The 18,464-nt window shown below is 45.4% G+C and overlaps 1 protein-coding gene across 3 annotated transcripts in view; it reads right to left on the bottom strand.

The window, feature by feature from the left end:
• Nucleotides 1-14,686, bottom strand: part of STON2 (stonin 2) — a 147,719-nt gene extending 133,033 nt beyond the window's left edge. For all 3 annotated transcript variants that reach the window (XR_004525009.2, XM_019919776.3, XM_019919796.3), the window contains exon 1: nucleotides 14,531-14,686. The gene's annotated coding sequence lies outside the window, so the exon portion shown is untranslated. The remainder of the gene's footprint in view (nucleotides 1-14,530) is intronic.
• Between the last annotated feature and the right edge of the window lie 3,778 nt (nucleotides 14,687-18,464).

Raw genomic sequence — 18,464 nt, 5'->3', positions numbered from 1 at the left:
CAAAAGTGAGGGAAGAAGAGAAATGAGGCAGCAAAAGCAAATGTACGACGGAGTGGGACTGGCTGTGACTTCACAAGAATCATAGCTTCGTGCTCGGTCACACAGGACGTCCCCAGAGAGGCTGTTAGGAACCGCAGCATCTCAAAAGCTTCCATCGGAGGAAATGGTGCTAGCAGAGGGAATGAATCTGCCAGCTCCTGCCTGTTTCTTGTTCCCCATTAGTCAAAGTTCACTCCATGGTGACCCAACTTCCCCACACGATTGGGATGTATCATCTGGTCCCTTTGGCAGCAGATGGGGAGGCCAGATCCCATACCCTGCAGGGTGGTTCTTCATTTGAGTCCAGAAGTGGTGGGAGGAACCCCAGCATGGCCTTGGATGGCAGGATGGTAGAGACCAGTAGAGCTGGGCACCACTGCATCTAAGAGACAGGTGGGGCTAAGAGAATCTGAGGTGGTACCTAAGCAGAAGCCAACACAGGAAGGTTAAACCTAGGCAGGAATCAATGCTGGTATGCAATCCCACATACACAGAACACAGAGAAGATGATCTATAGGTCTTTTTGAACTCTGGGCTATTTGTGCTCATTGAGTTTCTGCAGGTGTCATAGGACATCACCCATTAATTTCTTCACCCATTCAATAGCATTTATTCAGCAGCTCCTATTGCTAGGCATATTCTAGTGAAATCCTAGGGATAGAGAGAGGGCTAAGACCCAGACCCTGCCTGGCAGAGGGAGACAGGCAAACAAAAGATGATCACAATACAGTGTGATCAGAGCTACCCCAGGGGAACCCAGCAGTGCCATGAGCACACAGAGGAGTCGCACCTCGCCCAGTCTTGGGGTCAGCGAAGAATAACTGAGGGAAGATGATACCTGGGCAGAGGCTTGAAAGGTGAACAGAAAGTAGAGGCAGGGGGAAAGGACTTGCAGTAATGGCATCTATAAGAACAAAACAGGACAATACAATATGGTCAATTAGAGGGTGCCATTTTACTTAGCCCTGTTTAAATGGATTGTGTTAACATGCAAAGCCACTGTTTGTTACCAAAAAAGGGTGCACAACGGACATCCCTGGCTCTTACATTCATCCCCAGACCTCCCTCCTACCTAACCCCCCGCCGAACATCACCCATCACTGACCCCAGCTCCCAAAGTATGCATCAGGGATGGGTTAGGATCTGGAGATAAGGCATGGTATGAGGGGAGATGGGGCTGAGAAATGAGGTTCAAGTTCAGAGATTCAGGGTTAGTGTTAGAAAAGGGGTGAGAGGTGGGGAGGGGGTGATGCAGAGCTGAAGTGATGGTATCTGTTTTGTACATGACTTAGAACCTTGAAGTGTATGATTTTTAATAAGTCCCCCACTCCAAACAGCTGTAATAAAGTGTAATGTGTTCATACAAAGTCTCGGAGATGAATAAAATCTTGATGTGTTTTCTGAACTATAGATAATTCAGTTTGACTGAAGTAATGAGTCAGATGGAGAGTAGTAAGAGAAGAGGCTGGCAAGACTGGGAGTCAGGTCAGACAGAGCCTTGCAGGCCATGCCAAGAAGGCTGGGTTTTGCCATAAAGGCAATGGAGATCAATTAAACAATTTTAAATGAGGAAATAACATGACTCAGTTGTATTTTACAAAGATCATTCTGGAAGCAATGAGGAAGGTGGACTGGAGGGTGGGAAGACCAGCTAGTAATTATAGTGATCAGGCATTGCAAGCTGAGGGATAAAAAGGGGGGATGTTTTTTATGAGCCATTTAAGATGTAAGATCATCAAGACATGGGGAGAAAGTCTATTTGGGGCTCATTTAGATTGAGGGAGTAGTGGTGGGTGGATAAAAAGGATCCTGGAAAACTGGATAGATTTTTGTGCTATTCACCAAGATGAGGACTTTAGGGGGAAGAATACTTGAGGGGTGGTAGGGATATGATGAGTTCAATTTTAGACCTGATGAGTTTGATGGGCGTACGAGACAACCACATTGAGATGTCTATGGGTCCTGTTCAATAGACAGGTTGAGAGCTCAGAAGAATTGAGATGAGCGTTCATCACACAGACTGACAGGTCACCCAGAGAGAATGTATAATATGAGGAGAAGCAAGAACCAAGGGTGGGAAGATCAACATTTACATGCTGGACTCAGGATAAACAGCCCGGCAGGAGTTCACTATAGATGCCTTCTCCTGTCACATTGTGGAGGCCAGGGCCAAAGTCAACCTCCCAATTGCAGGGAAACTCAACCCGGTTCGCTTAGAATCAAGAGGAAGACCAGGTAAAAGAGACATTAGTGTTCACTTCAGCTAGTGAACTCTTCAGGTAATACAGAGTTCAGGGAGCTCTGTAGGCTCCAGGATAAGACACAGAGAGGGAGAAGAACAGGAAGCATTCGACAGAAGCACAGGAGTCGTACATTTCTGGATTTCCAGCTTTCCAGCACTGGAGGAAGTAAAACCTTCCTCATCTTTCTGCAGCAGGGGCTTCACCTAAGATGTTTTACACACTGGTACTTCCACTACATATGCAATTCATCCATCAGGAAGGGGTCTCTAGTTAGGGCCAAGGCCAGGATACACTCTGGGCCTCCCCCTAGAACTTCTTAACCATTGTTGTTTTTTTTTTTTTGAAGTATGACTCCCTGGATTTATTTGAGATATAAATTAAGTCTTCATCTCTGGGTAAAAAACACATACATGCAACATTCTGTTTAATTTCAGGACATCTTTCCTAAGGTCCCTCCATGAATGCCCTAGGGATCTCCATACTCCCTGCTAAAAGCTCCACCCTAGAACAATTTATCTAGCTCATGTCACTTTCAGACCTTTCCAAACTAAGCAAAATCATTCCAGAGGAGCACAGCAGAAGGAAGCCAGGCACTGTGGCTTCTACTGACCCTGAACTGATAATTCCTTATTCCCATTTTCAGTAATGCAGAGGATATCTCCTTCCCTTTTCTAAGAATCCCTCCCCTCCCTCTTGCCCCAGCAAAACAGACACACAGGCATAAAACCAAAACAGCCCAGCCAAACACTAAAAACTCAGGCTACCGCAGTGGGCCTCACAGGCTGCAGCTACAGCCGGGCCCTGGGCTGATTGCAACGTTATTCCTGTGAAGCAGGCCCCTCACAAACAAGAGACCTCCCAGTTCACACTGCCGACGAAGGCAGGGGTACGTGAGCGTCTCCAATGGCCAGAGACAGCGGCAAGGAACAGGGCACACAGGGTGGGTCTCACACAGTGTGAAAGTTGAAGAAGTATCTGTTCACTGAGGGCTGGCCCTGCTTTTGTAGAGCAGGTCTTGGGTTTTGATGGGTGACATTCACTGTTGACACCTGGCACATTTTACAGATTGTAAATAGAGAGAGCAGATATGTTAAGTATTATGACTTGTAGACAAAATAATCCTCACATTATAAAACGTGAGCAACTTAGCACCTTGAAATGGTGACAACACACCCATCTCCACACTCCTAGTGTATTTCCTTCTTTTAAATTTATTTTTCTAATTTTTATTTATCTACCTACTTATTTATTTATTATAAAAGGAATACAATCTCACTAAACAAAATTCGGAAAATATAGAAAACCAGTATAACCACTGGTGTACTTCTGAAATGATATGATTTCTAAAAATTCCCTTTGCATGTACCTTTTCAGCTTCCCAGGGACACTTCTATTGTTTAAGGGTAAAGAGTTCCTTTGGGTTGCGGTGGGGGGGGGGGGGGCCAGGGAGAGGCTGTCACCACAGACAAATGGGACAGAATCCTTTGACCTTGTGACTGCCTGGGCTCTCACCTCATGGCTAAGAATTATTTATTCTATTGTTTTTTCCAAGTTGACGGAAATTTCCCACAGTTTATGCCTATTCTCCTTACTTCCTCAATCTGAAAGACCAGAGAGAAAAATGTAATCACTGCAAACTCTTGCCTATTAATTCTTCTGCTTTGGTTATTTCTAATGTTTTCTTTCAGTCCTCACACCACCCACCTCCATCTGGAGAAGGTTTCTCAAAAATTCTAGCAGAGATTTAGACACCAACCACAACGTTACATATATTTGGTCCCATCACCACTAATAGTAGTATTTCTTTTGGTAGACGTCTCGCTGACAGTAACTCTTGCAAAACAGAAAAGCCACAAATTCGTTGCATGTAAACCACATATGCAAACACGGCAGACATTCTAATTAGAGAATTGAGAGACAAGACTTCAGAATTTCATTCGCCATATCTCTTGGTTCTTACTGAGCTTTGAGAGTGAGACGTTTTAAAAAAATTCAGAATTGTATTATTTGCTGAGTGAAAACCCAGTGTCTTAGATGCATTTTCCAACCAAGTGTAAAACTCGAATTTAAAACAGTCGGGAGGATCAGTTCATTTATTGGAAAAGAGTGAGAACTTTCTTACCCGGCTCATAGTGGTAAAGAGCACGTATGAGGTTAGCATATATAATACTGAAACACTGACACTGCCAGGGATATCCATTTTTTTCCGTGTTTCTGTTTTCAGGTCTCTGAAGGCTTGTGCGTCTGTGATTCACATACCAGTTGCCACATCTACAGGCCAGATCTGATCTTTGGATGCAGTGTTTCAATTACAGAGGAAGTATAAGTGGCTGACATGTAAAATTTATTGCAGTACCCCCTTGACCTCACTCTTTTATTTTTAATAAAAAGAAGGAAGGAAAATAGCAGCAGTGTGGGTTAAATTAAAATGTGGTTTCCACCTCAGGCAAAATTCAAAGGGCTTTAAAAATTCCTCACTTCTCACACATTGGCACGAACAGGGAGAATTTCACAGTGATAAAGCGATTAACAGCTTCATAGCATTAATACAGCTGCACTTACTGAGCCCTCAAATCTCTGAGACGGGCATTTTTACTACCAGTTCCCATCTCAAGATAAGGAAACAGAGTGTCAGAGGGTAAGTAGCTTGCCCAAGGGCACAAAGCTAGGATGAGGTCAACTGGTATCTGATCAGAGTCTACTGACTCTGAAGTCCAAGCATTAACAGAACTCAGATGATAAACTAGCCAAAGAAAACACCAGCATTAAGTAGGTCCACCCTTCATTTCACACTTGCAAATCGAAGGAAAGAACAAACTAGAAAACTGGAAACAGCCTGACTCTTCCACTGGAGCTGGAATACCCCCTGGTTCAGCCCTCGGACTCTTCTTTGTCTGCTTCCATTCCTTCACGATGGCTTTGGATGCCATCTCTAGCTAGATGGAATAAACCACCACATAGAGGTTTCCAGCCCTGACTTCTCCCCTGACACCACTGATGCCCACAGAGCACCTTTACTTCAATGTCCAACAGGCCTCTCAAACTTAACATATCCAAAATTGAACTACTCTCTGTCTCCCAAAACCACTCCAGCAGAAGCCTTCCCCACCCAGGATGATGGCAGCTCTATCTCTCCAATAGCTCTGGGGAAAAAAAAAAAATCAAGTCATCCTGAACTTCCCTCTTCCTCTTACACTGTTTCTCTCATGTTCATTTCACAAAAAGGCAGTTTACAAACATATTTCTCATATGATTCTTTAAAATGGCAAACTCCACTAGTACAATTAATAATTATTTCATTTGCATGTAACTCATCATGAGTACCGTTACTAAAGCAGTCAGGTGAGCTTTATCCATCGTAGACAATGGAGCTTTATCCACTGTCTACCTACAAACAATGATGTTCACCTACTACTTCGTTTTTTATGTGTTATTTGATAAACACGTATGTAACACCTCCTATCTGCCAGCCGTTGATCTCAAAGTGCTTTACAACTCACTTAACTAACTCATGCACTCCTCAAAAGAACCCTATAAAGTAGGTACTATTATTATCCCATTTATTTAGATAAAGAAATTGAGGCACACAGAAGTTAAATAATGCCCAAGACCACACAATTCAAACCTGGACAGTCTGGCTCCAGAGTCCGCATAAATGAACCTACCGTGTTATCTGGCTTTCTTATGGCCAGGACCTACCTCTGCCAAGTGCCCAGCCAGGACTGGCTGTACGTTCTCTGTCCTCTTCACAGGAGAGAAGCAACCAAATGACAGGGATCAGAGCCCCTAGTCCCATGAGCACAGTGCTGTGCGTGATGGATGGTGCAGCTAGAGGAGCTGCTGCAGACACACCCGCCCACCTATGCCAATCAGGCTGATGTGAGTGACAGAGACACGCAGAATTTACGCTAACAGATCCCCACTCCCCAACTCACCCCCTTTCTGGATGATACTTTAGAACAAAAAATTTAAGGAGGACGAGATAGGGAAAAGAAGAGAAGGAAGTGTGCTTCAACAGCCCTGCTGATAGTGTGAACTGAGGGAGCAAAAACAAGGGCCGTTTCCTCCCACAGGGATCTCCGTGGGTGTGGTCAGAGTGCACAGACAGCCCCTGTTAACTCTTCCCAGCACTTTTCCTTTTGTTTCCAGATACAGTACAATAGTGACTAAGGGCACAGTTTCTAGAGCTAAGTGATTAAAAGAGGGTGCAAAGTCCAGGTCCACTACAACCTTTGACAAACTACTCAACTCCAGCCTCTGCTTGTCTCGTCTGTGAACTGAGATCCCACTCTTCCCAACCGTACAGAGCTGAGACAGAAATTAAGTGAGCTAATACGGAGTGAACTGCTAGCAAAGGACCTGGAATTAGTAAAACTCAATGAATAATAGCTATTGATAGTGATTTTGATAATTTTGATTAAAAAAGTTTTTCACACCTTTCAACTGCTCAGAGTCTGAAGTGGAGGGAGATGGAGGGACAAGGAGTAATGTCAAAAAAAATACTTTATGTTTGGGACTTCCCTGTTGGCGCAGTGGTTAAGAATCCACCTGCCAATGCAGGAGACACAGGTTCAAGCCCTGGTCCGGGAAGATCCCACATGCCACGGAGCAACTAAGCCCGTGCACCACAACTACTGAGCCTGAGCTCTAGAGCTCGTGAGCCACAACTACAGAACCTGCGTGCCACAGCTACTGAAGCCCGCGCACCTAGAGCCCGTGCTCCACAACAAAAGAAGCCACCACAATGAGAAGCCTGTGCACCACAACGAAGAGTAGCCCCCACATGACACAACTCGAGAAAGCCCGTGCGCAGCAACGAAGACACAACGCAACCAAAAATAAATTAATTAACTTTTTAAAAAAATTCTTTATGTTTGGCAAAGATACAAGTCAAACTGTATTTCTGACAGCTCTGGGTTCACGAAACAGACAACATTTAAACAATGTATAACTGAATAAGCTATGGATCACCCCAGCCTTATCCACTTAACCACGGTATTATAATTTCCCTCTTTTAAAAACTTACGTCAGGAAAGACAGACAAACATATTCAGTTTCTAAAGCAAACAGAAATAAAATCTGTTTTCATTTAAAGCATCTCACTTTTTTTTTTTTAAAGCAATTAGCTAACTTCAAAAGGCAGCCAATGGAGTGATTCTATCCTGCTGGTAAGGGTCTGGTGTCTCACTTCAAAGTTCAAGCAGATTGAAAGCCACTGATAGTCCTGCTATACTGGTTGGCATTTGGCATGAAAAGTGCTGAGATTGCTGTTTCATTCAGATGGGAGTGTTTGCACAGGCCCACAGCACTGAAATGGTACTTTCTTACAGTGAGAGCCAGGATTAAGCCTGAAAGAGAAGGGTGTAATTATCTCATCCCCAGATTAAAATTAACGAGGACCTCTTGGGGTTACAGTTGAGGGCCTCCATGGGCTACAATAATAGATGGAGAAAATCTTAACTAAATGTCAAGGACCCAAGTTCTTAGAGCCACCATCCCTATGGAGATCTGCAAAGCAAATGACGCTGGGAACCACCAAATGTCAGGGAGGTGGGATCCAGGGATATGGACGTGCCAGGGTATTCTTGCATGACTTTAAACAAGTCACTTGACTTTCCCAAGTCATTTTGCAAGTGGAGAGAGACCAACCACCTGCCAGTTTGACAGAGTTTATGATAGGATTAGATTGTATTGATAAAGTGGTGCGTCATCCTTAGCTCCAAAGTGCTTTCCTATTAATAAAATGAAATGTTAAGAAGGTCAAATGAGAGTCCAGTGTTACTCATCTTCTAATGAATCAATGAATGGCTTAATTTGTCAGGAGCTGTAAGCCGTCAGAATATTCGTTTTTGTTTTTGTTTTTCTTTTGCGGTACGCGGGCCTCTCACTGTTGTGGCGCGGGCCTCTCATTACTGTGGCCTCTCCTGTTGCGGAGCACAGGCTCCGGACGTGCAGTCTCAGCGGCCACGGCTCACGGGCCCAGCCGCTCCGCAGCATGTGGGATCTTCCCGGACCGGGGCACGAACCCGTGTTCCCTGCATCGGCAGGTGGGCTCTCAACCACTGCACCACCAGGGAAGCCCCCGTCAGAATATTTGGATTAGATGGTCCGAGGGCGCTCAAGAAAGGAAGACCTCAAGAAGCTCAGGCTTCCCTTCTCCTCTCTTACTTGACCCCTTCACTCCAGATACAGAAGTCGAATCACAGTCCTAAACAAGCCTGTGCTGACCAGCAGAGCCACAGATCACTTAGGTCCATTCCCTAAACCCCAATGCTCCACCCAAATGCTACTTCTACCTCCAATCCAGTGCGACTGCTCCTCCATGAGCCTTCCCGTCCAGGACAACCTCAGAAAGATCCCATCTCTGGATTCACAGCATGCATACCCCCTTTTATTATATGCCTACTCTTGGCCTCACTGTTACGTACCTATTATTAATTTTGCGTAAATATTATGCCTTTTCTCTCTCAGATTAGAGGCCGTGTCAGAGGACTAAGTACTACACTTTTCTGAATTCCTCATGATGTCTTCCTCGGAGCCTTGCACCTAGAAGATGCTCAATGCCATTCACATGAAGCCACCTTCCAAAGATTTTACTGGGCCATTAGCAATCTGCCAAGTAGCTTCACACTCCTCATTGGGACTAAATATTGTAAAGAACATTGACCATCTGTTACCTGTTGGTGAGGCCACCTCAGTGCACACAAGTCTGCGTTGGTGCAGGGCCGGCTGAAGTGACAGAGGTGTACACAATGGACAAAAGATTCATGGGACTTAGAGTTTTCAATCCTGCCCTTCTTTTATCTGTCTATAGAATTTTGGTTTTTTCTATCTACGTTATTATATTTCAGAAAGACAACAATAGCACTGGAAATCTACCACCAGAAATTGCTAGACATTGAATATATATATGGTATACATTATAGCATTTATTCAAATAAACATAGAGTATGCTAGTTATCTAGTTATTTAATATGTATGTTACTTAAACATCAAATTTCTGGATAAATGCTAAGCAACAGTGAATAGTAACACTTTCTAATGACTATGATCAGTGTTTTAAGTCCCTCCTGGCTAGTTTAAGTGTCCCTTTCCTCACTGGCTCTCACTCATGTCTAGGGTTTTGTTTGCTACATCTTTTGAAACTTTAGACCAAGTTTCCTGGAGACCTGAGATTGAGGGAACTGCAGGAGTTCACCGTACAGTTGACCAAGAGAAGGTAGCACTAAGGCCAACCCTGCAGGAAGAGGGGAAACAGCTGGCCTTCCAAAATTACCTGGACAGGGAAACAGACAGATCTGACCAACAGAGTTGGCCTCAGGCCTGCTGGACAGAGGTTATGGTTCCAAGCTTTCACATCCCCCCTCTGGAGGTACCCAGAATCCTCGGGAATTCTCCCGTCCCCAAGAGCACACCGTTAAGGTGTCATTTGTCTGTCAAATCTCTATTAGGGGGCTTCTCTGGTGGTACAGTGGTTAAGAATCTGCCTGCCAATGCAAGGGACACGGGTTCGAGCCCTGGTGCGGGAAGATCCCACATGCCGCGGAGCAACCAAGTCCATGCACCACAACTACTGAGCCTGCACTCTAGAGCCCACGAGCCACAACTACTGAGCCCACGTGCTACAACTACTGAAGCCCGCGAGCCTAGAGCCCACGCTCCGCAACAGGAGAAGCCACCGCAATGAGAAGCCCGCGCACCTCAACAAAGAGTAGCCCCCTCTCACCGCAACTAGAGAAAGCCCGCAGCCAGCAATGAAGACCCAATGCAGCCAAAAACTAAATAAATAAAATAAATAAATTTATTTAAAAAAAATCTCTATTAGGAAAAGTATCTTTTCAAATCTCACTCACTTCGCATTATAGCTTAGGCCCACCATGACATTTCTTACTTTATACAAATTTAATAGGCATAGAATTTCCAGTATATTCAACACCCCAATGGACCATTTTACACTCATGCCACCTTGAAACAAATACTGTAACCCGCTAGCTAGCACTCAAAATGTTGACCCTGAAAGTATTTCATTCATTCACATGGTGTCTGTTGGGCAGGCATATCACTGATTATCTAGACCCCAGTAGAGTTCAAACTTTTGTCACATCCAAGATTGAGAAAAATACAGCAAAAAGAAAACAAACCTTCACGATGCTTTATTTCTTCTGTCACGTTGTACACGCCAACATATTTTCTCCTTAACGTCTGATCTTGGAAGGCTCTCTCATTACAGGAATGCTCTCTCATTACAGGAGCAGTGAGTCACAGCTAAGGGAACTGTCACAACTTGCGCCAGCCATTAGTATAAGCCAAACCATGGATGACTTTGGGTTCTCAGGGGGTTATTTATCTAGGGGGGTTGATCACAATTTGCATGATCATACGGTACAGATGTTTATTCGTGAACGTGACCTCAAGAGAAGAGAGCAATTTCTTGGTCTGACTACTTTAAAATTCAGCCAAATGTCCACCCAGTGGGCCAACCCAGCTCCAAAAGATATCAGAACTGGGATGACAAGCAGTGAGATGGATCAGGGTGGGAAATACACTGGCCGACTTGAGTGCAAGGTCTGGAACCAGGCAATGTGCTCGCTGACAGGGAGTCAGGGCAGAATCACAAGGGAGGGGATAAAGCAGCACTTGCACACTTCTTACCTCTCAGAATCTGAGCTTTTTTCATTTCCTCACTGTGAGAATTGCATCTGCAATTCAATATACACCTAGAGACTCAGTCACTCTTACAGACCCCACTGTTTGTGGCCAGAGCCAGCCTTCAGCAAAACTGCCACAGGGATTATGCTGGGACCTTCCAGATTTTTTTCCTCCTTCCATTCTATTCCGGCCTTTCCCTCAACTATGTCTTAATTTCTCCCTTTAATTCAGTGGTTTTCAAAGTGTGGTCTCTGGACCAGCAGCAGCAATATCACCTGAGCACCCCTCAGAAATGCTTGTTCCCAGGCCTACTGGTTCAGAGATTCTGGGGGTGGGGCCCAGATATCTGTGTTTTTTCAAGCCCTTTAGGTGATTCTAATGCACCCTAAACTTTGAGAACAGCTGCTTTAGGTGACAATTATAAAATAAGGACTTTAAGATGAGAGAGACATCCATTTTAGGAGAAAACTTGTTAAGTAGACAAGCCACCCAAGTGCCAAATGAGCCACTTCTAGGAGTGGACTCAAGTCATGTGACAGATAGTGAGAGATCTGAGGCTGCTGTGTTAGTCCGAGCCCTCATCATCTCTTACCTGTAAGTCTCACCTATTTCATTCTTCCCACTTTGCTACAAGAGATGTGTGCTCAGCCTGAACATTTGATCATACCAAACCCCAACTTAAAATCCTTCAGCATAACACAACATTGTAAATCAACTATACTTCAATTAAACAATTAAAAAAAAAAAGAAAAACCTTCAGCGGCTGTTCCCTGCCCATAGGATAAAGTCCCAAAACCCTGGCACACAACCCAGGGCCCTGCAACATCTGCCTCTAGGACACCTTCCTGGCCTTGTTTCCTTCTGCACTTTCCCTCCTAATCAGCTCTGCCTCACGGGTTTGCAGGAGGCTTACGAGTCCCCATACCACTGACATCAGTTTTGGCCATGTGACTTACCTTGGCCAACAGCATGAGAACTACTACTTCTAAGCAGACATTAAGTACTATAATAGTTCTGTTCTGTCATGTTCTCTTTTTCTCCCTTTCCCATAAACAAGATTAGTATTGTCCCAGAAACAGGCTGTTTCTTAAGCCTTAACAGACCCCCAGATAAAGACAGATGAGAAGTAGAACCGAGAGTGACCTAACCTGGACACACAGCATATGTGAGAAATAAACTTTGGTGGTTGTAAGCCACTGAGATTTGGGGGATATTTGTTTATTTTGCCTAAAATGACTATTATAGCACTTCTGATATCCCATATCCTCTCTATCTGGACTTCTCCCCTCTGCCCTACCCTTCCTTCTAATCCCACCTCAACTCTGTTTGCACAAGAGAACTGCTCATTAGTCTACACTCAGCTCAAGTGTATCCCCTCAGTAAAGTCTTTTTTTTTTTTTTTCTTTCCCAGGTACAGCTGATCATTCTCACCTTGCGGACCTCCTCTGCATGCTACAGATCTATAACTACATGCCCGGAACGGTGCTAGGAGCTTTCTATTCATTAGCACCATCCTTAGAACTCGTCCAAAAAAAATGTTTTTTTGAGTCCTCATTTTACAACGTGAGAGACTTTGGCTCAGATAAACAAAGCAACTTGTCCAAGTTTCCCAGCCATCAGCCACAGAGACAGAGTTCTCACCAGGGGTGGGTCTGGCTCTGAACTCAGCAATCTTTCCCCTGCCCCACGCGTCTCTCTCCCTCCTCCAGCACGAAGCTTTCAAATCCTCCCACTCAGGTGAAGAGAGTAGGTCCCCTCATCAACACCTGAAAAGGCTGCTGAATTAATCTGACACTTGAAAGATTTGCATCTGGAAGTGGGCTTCTTACCCTCTGAGAAGATAATCACTATCTCTAAGTGGATGTATTTATTCTAAGCCTCCTGGCAAATGCGCTGGAGACCCTAGGAGAACTGGGGCCCTTTGTCTGTGCCCTTTCCCCACGTCCCAGGTTATGCGGGTAATGTGGTGGAAAAGACAGGTTCCCACTAACATCACCCTAGAGAATTTTTAGTAAGGTCCTTTTGGGTTTGTTAGAGGGTAGGAAGCAAGTAAGTAGCAGAGGGCTCAGAAATCCAGCAAGTCTGATACACATTGATACTTTAGCTTTTAAAAAGACAAATTCATGGAGTGAAACGTTTATCTGACTTTTCAAATTAAACAAGGAAAGTGACACAGTGGCAAAGAACTGAACCAGACCACCTAGGTAGAAAACGGGGGGAAAAAATCGCCTAAGGTGGGAAGTGCAACTTTGGGTTTCTATGAGCTGCTGGCATTCTGTTGTGTGGTTGGGCTGTTTGTTCTTCTTTTCTTCTCTCTCTCTCCTTTTAAACTTTACTTGTTTAAGGGAGGAGTAGGAAGTATAAGAACCTTCACAGTTTCCCCCCAAATCAGCGATGTTAATGAAAGATTGAACAAAGTACCATGATATTCTTTTCACAGAACATTCATACCATTTTTTTCAAATGTTACAAAGTTTTCTGATACTAATTGGAATCCATTTATCTCTCTCACCATTCCAATGAAGGTTTTTGGTTTTTTTTTAATCCCAGAACCTTTAAATGATACCATCCTTAACATTATTAACAGTTTTTTTCCCTTTCAAGTGTAAAAAGCTGTTCGGAGCTCCAAATAGTCACTGGGCCGGTTTGGACACGTCTGATTTACTCTTTAAAAGACCATCCACTCCGTGTAATAAATCCTAAGAGCCAGCGTTTATTGAGTACTTAGCGCTGTCCTGAGTGTTTTTCAGCATTGGCTCATTTACTCCTCAAAACAACTCTATCAGGCAGGTAAAAGCATTGTCGTGCTTTACAGATTAGAAGAGTGAGGCACACAGAGCACGAAGGACCTGCCTAAGAGAAAAAGAGACAGGCAGAAGCCACCAGCTGCACAAGAGCACAGTTAATGATTCACTCACAGCCCTCGGGCAGCTCCTTTTAGTAGAGGCTGCAACACACGGACACACACACACACACACACCACATCAACTCTCTTCATCTCAGTGAGAGGCGGGTGTCCTGCAAATTGCTTGGCAACGCGAGGAGGAAACTCCATCCAAAGCCCGGGTCCGCCGGGTCCAGGCCGCCTCTGGGCGCTGTCCAGCGGGCAGCGCGCCTGAGAGGCCAGGCTGGGGTCCTGTCTCCGGACAGCCCGAAGGTGGGGCAGAATGCCAAACCGGGATTTCTGGCGCAGGGGGACGGGGGGGGGGGTGTTGGGGGAGAAAAGCACCGTCCGCAAGTACACCTGTTGTCGCCTCCCTTACTCAAGCCAATGAAGACGTCGCGGGGACTCAGATCTCGGGGAAGACGCCCACTGGCAAACAGCGTCTGTGTATGAGTGTGGGTGTCGCAGGTATCTTGTCCACCCCCGCCCGCCTTAGGCCGACTCACCTCACTCCCTCTCACCCCTGGACGGCGGCGGCTGGTGGAAACGCGTCTCCCGGGGTCTCCGGCCGAGGTAGGCGTCAGGGCGCTAGGGGCTCGGGCAGCGCCAGCGGCGCTAGGACCTAGCGGCCAAGTCGCCCCCCGCCCGCTCCACCTGCGGGGCCCCTCTCCCCGGGCACGCTCACCCTCCCCGTGCGGGGCGCGGGCTCGGTTACCTGTGACGCCGCCCGCAGGTTCCAGAGAGTCGGCTGGAAGGTCGCCTCGGCAAAGCGGGCTGCGCTGGCCCAGGGCTCCCAGTCCGCAGTGAGGCTCTCGCCGCCCTCCCTCCCAGTCAGCCCCGCCGTCCGCTTCACAGTCTGAGCTCGCTCTGCGCCCGCCAGCTCCCGGCGCCGCTCCCGCCGCTCCTGATTGGCCGCAGCTCGCTCCCGAGCTGCGCCCTGATTGGGCAGCCGGGAGCAGGGGCGGTGGGGCGGGCCGGGCGCCGACCGGACCTGCTCCCGGCGACCCTCGCACAGCAGCCTCGCATCTCCGGTGCACCCAGATGCCCCAATCCAGACGCTGAAACCGGGATCCTTCCCCTCCGCGCGAGTGGAGTCCAGGCACGGGGCGGAGCAGAAAGCGTTGTTGCAAAGTAGCAGGGGGATGGCAGGGAGTGGAGATCGCCTAGGAGTCTCTCCCACACCGCGTGTCAAGGCAGGACGGTAGAGATCATTGCTTCTCCGGTGTCGCTCCTACATTTGACTTCACGTTCATTTAATACTTTTACTATAAAAAGGGCGTAGGACGCAGGGCAGTAGCTTATAAACAGTGGGTGCCAAATTGTGTTCGTGGACCCAAATCGTACTTGACAAGCAATCTTTTGTGGTGCAACCAGAGCTTGCGAAGAGTAAGCGACTTGTCCAAGGTCCTAATCACGTTAACAAGTTATTAAGGACGAGAAGGACGACTAGATCTTCCTTTACAAGGAATTTATACCTAGCTAGGGAGATGAGCCTGAATAATAATAATAACAATAACAACAACAACATCAACCCTAACGTTTCCGTGACGCATATTATTTGCCAGTCACTTTTCCAAATATTTTACATATATTAATTCAGAAATACAGGAAACATCTGTCATAAGGATGTCCACATGTCCCGTGTGGACAAGTGACATCAGCTCTGAGTATGGAGAGATTTTCATCTGGAAGACACACTCAGTAACTCCACACTGCGATGCAGAGGCACAAGTTAGAATGGAGAGGAATTGTTGGGAATAAAATTATTTCCATCTTCATTTCTTCTTGCATTTCATAGTCTTTAGTCCTCCCAACATTTTCTCCCACCTGCAATGAACCTTTCTAAAGACTAAAAACAACTACTGTAAATCAGGGTGCTCCCAGAACTTTGTTCTACCGCTCAGAAAAGGACGCCCCCGCAAAACACCCAGATAGACAATGAGTAGAAATAAATAGCAGTTTCTATTTCAGGAACTTTGACTTTGGTTGCAGTAATGTCTTCCTGACAGCAAGTATGTAACCATTTTCCTGCAGGTATTTCCCCCAGTTCTAGCTTCCTATGTTGACAGAACCCTTGAGTGAGAAATTTCGTTTGATAAAGAAGATAAAAGACCCTAGTGAAAACCAGCTTGACCCATTCTAAACAGCCTGATTTTTGCCCTCGCGTGAGCTGAAAGACGTTTACTTTGAGGAGCCCAAGACTCCTGGAGGAAATTAGCTCCGTTTTCTCCAGTTTATATCAATGGACAATCAATTCACTTTATATTGAAAAGATGTACTGGGCATAGGTGAAGCCTAAGCCTCACCTGGTAAAAACCTGAGGGCACAACAGACCGTACGAGGAAGTTTCTTTCACCAGCATCCCTCCCCAAGCATCAGTTCCTCACTTTCCATGGCTGTGGCTTTTGCCAAAGCAGAAATTCCATTTGGATTGGTCATACTGTCACTCCAAAGAAAGGCTACCTCAGGCAAAGAACTAGGCTGACCCAAGATGATTTCTTAAATGGATCAACCCTGGTATCATCACACTAAACTCAGCCCTCTGGAAGGATAAGTGGAAGAAGAATCTGGATTCCATCACATTCACTCTGGAATCTTCCTGTGGGCAGAAACCCTTTATGTATCCATCTATGCCCTGTGTCATCTAGCAGAATGCTTTGCTTAGTTTTAATTCCTGTGTGGCATTTCTTCCCTGGCGACTTCTACTTAGCACTAGAGACTCAACTAATGTAGCTCTTCCTCCATGAGGCCTTCGCTAACTCTCCCAGGCAAAGGTAGTCATCCCCCTACCTGTGTTATATCCTCACTACAGCATTCTAGTTCCCATGGCTGTCAGGCAATGGGAAGTAATAGGTATTCAATAAACATGAACTGATTGACTAAAATCGCTGACAGGTTAATAGGGTAGTACTAAGGAGACTGGGGCCACATCCCTATCCTGGTCAACAGGGCATCCTGCAGTTCCAAACTGAATGGATATTTAGTGTGGGTCAAAGTGATCATCCATCCAACCCAACAGTGAGTAGGGAGTTTCTGTATGTCAAGCACTATCAGGTAAAGAAAATAATAGTTCTCTCCTAAATACATGCAAAATGAAATGGTGCAGCTGATTTAGAAAACGATTTGACAGTTCCTCAAAGAATTAAACATAGAGCTACCATATGACCCAGTAATTTTGCTCCTAGGTATATACTCAAGAGAATTTAAAACATATGTGCACACAAAAATGTGAACACAGATGTTCATGGCAGCATTATTCATAATAGCTGAAAAGTGCAAACACCCCAATGTTTATCAACTGATGAATGGATAAACAAAATGTGGTGCATCCGTATGATGGAATATTATACAGCTATAAAAAGGAATGAATACTGATACAGTGCATGTTACAACATGGAAGAACCTTGGAAACACTGCGCTAAGTGAAATAAGCCAGACACTAAAGCCCACATACTGCATGATCCCATTTAGATGACTTTTCCAGAATGGGCAAATTTATAGAGACACAAAGCAGATTAGTTGTTGCCAAGGAGCCGGGGGAAGGAGAAATGAGGAGTGACTGCTTCATGGATCTGGGGTTTCCTTTTGTGGTGATGAAAATATTCTGGAATTAGATAATGGTTATGGTTGCACAACTTTGTGAATATACTAAAAATCACTTGAATTGTTATTTTTTTTTATGTTTGGCTGCATTGGGTCTTCATTGCGGTGTGCGGGCTTCTCATTGTTGTGGCTTCTCTTGCTGCAGAGCATGGGCTCTAGGTGCGTGGGCTTCGGTAGTTGTGGCGCACGGGCTTAGTTGCTCTGCGGCATGTGGGATCTTCCCGGACCAGGGCTCGAACCTGTGTCTCCTGCATTGGCAAGAGGATTCTTAACCACTGTGCCACCAAGGAAGTCCCTGAATTGTTTTTTTAAAAAAAGTCCACACCATGCACTCTGAGGGTGCAGAAACTGTCAATGAAGGAAATGTCAGTCAAATCCTAAAGTGTAGTAGCTAAAAGTATAAAAGTGTGGAGAAACAGAAAAGCCAGTGAAAAACAGCTAAAAGTCAGATTGTCTTCCCCTCACGCTCTAGCTTTCCACAGCCCAGAGGAGATTTACTCCTTAGATCTGTATTGTCCAAATGAACATTCTATGGTAATGGACATGTTCTCTATCTGAGCTATTTATTATGAAAGCCACTAGGCACATGTGGCTATTGGATACTTGCAATGTGGTTAGTGCGACTGAAGAACTGAATTTTAAATTGTGTTTAAATAGCTACCTGTGGCTAGTGGCTACTTTACTGACAGGGTAGCGTTTGCTGGTTTAGAGGGCTAGAGCCATCTTCACTGGCAGTTTGGAACAACACTGGAAGGCATCGGAGGGGGAGAGTCTATGTCTTTATGTCCCAAAGCCCAGCCCAACAATATACCGACTAGAAATCCTTCAATACTATCTCACTCCTCCCAACCTCCTCCCTTCTGTGAACTCAATGAACTTCAGTCAAAATACAGTGTTTAGTTTTGTCTTTATGGCAAGGTGCTTCCATTCAATAAATATTTATGGACCAAGCGCCCTGTGGAATTCTGGGAAGAGAAAGGTATGTAGACAATGTCAGCCAAGTTCCCAAGGGTTGTTCTTGACAAGGCTGAAAGGATGAAGGGACA

This window comes from Tursiops truncatus, chromosome 2 (assembly GCF_011762595.2).
Source record: "Tursiops truncatus isolate mTurTru1 chromosome 2, mTurTru1.mat.Y, whole genome shotgun sequence".
NCBI lineage: Eukaryota > Metazoa > Chordata > Mammalia > Artiodactyla > Delphinidae > Tursiops > Tursiops truncatus.
The sequence above is the reverse complement of the archived record's forward strand: the minus strand, read 5'-3'. Positions and strand labels throughout refer to the sequence as shown.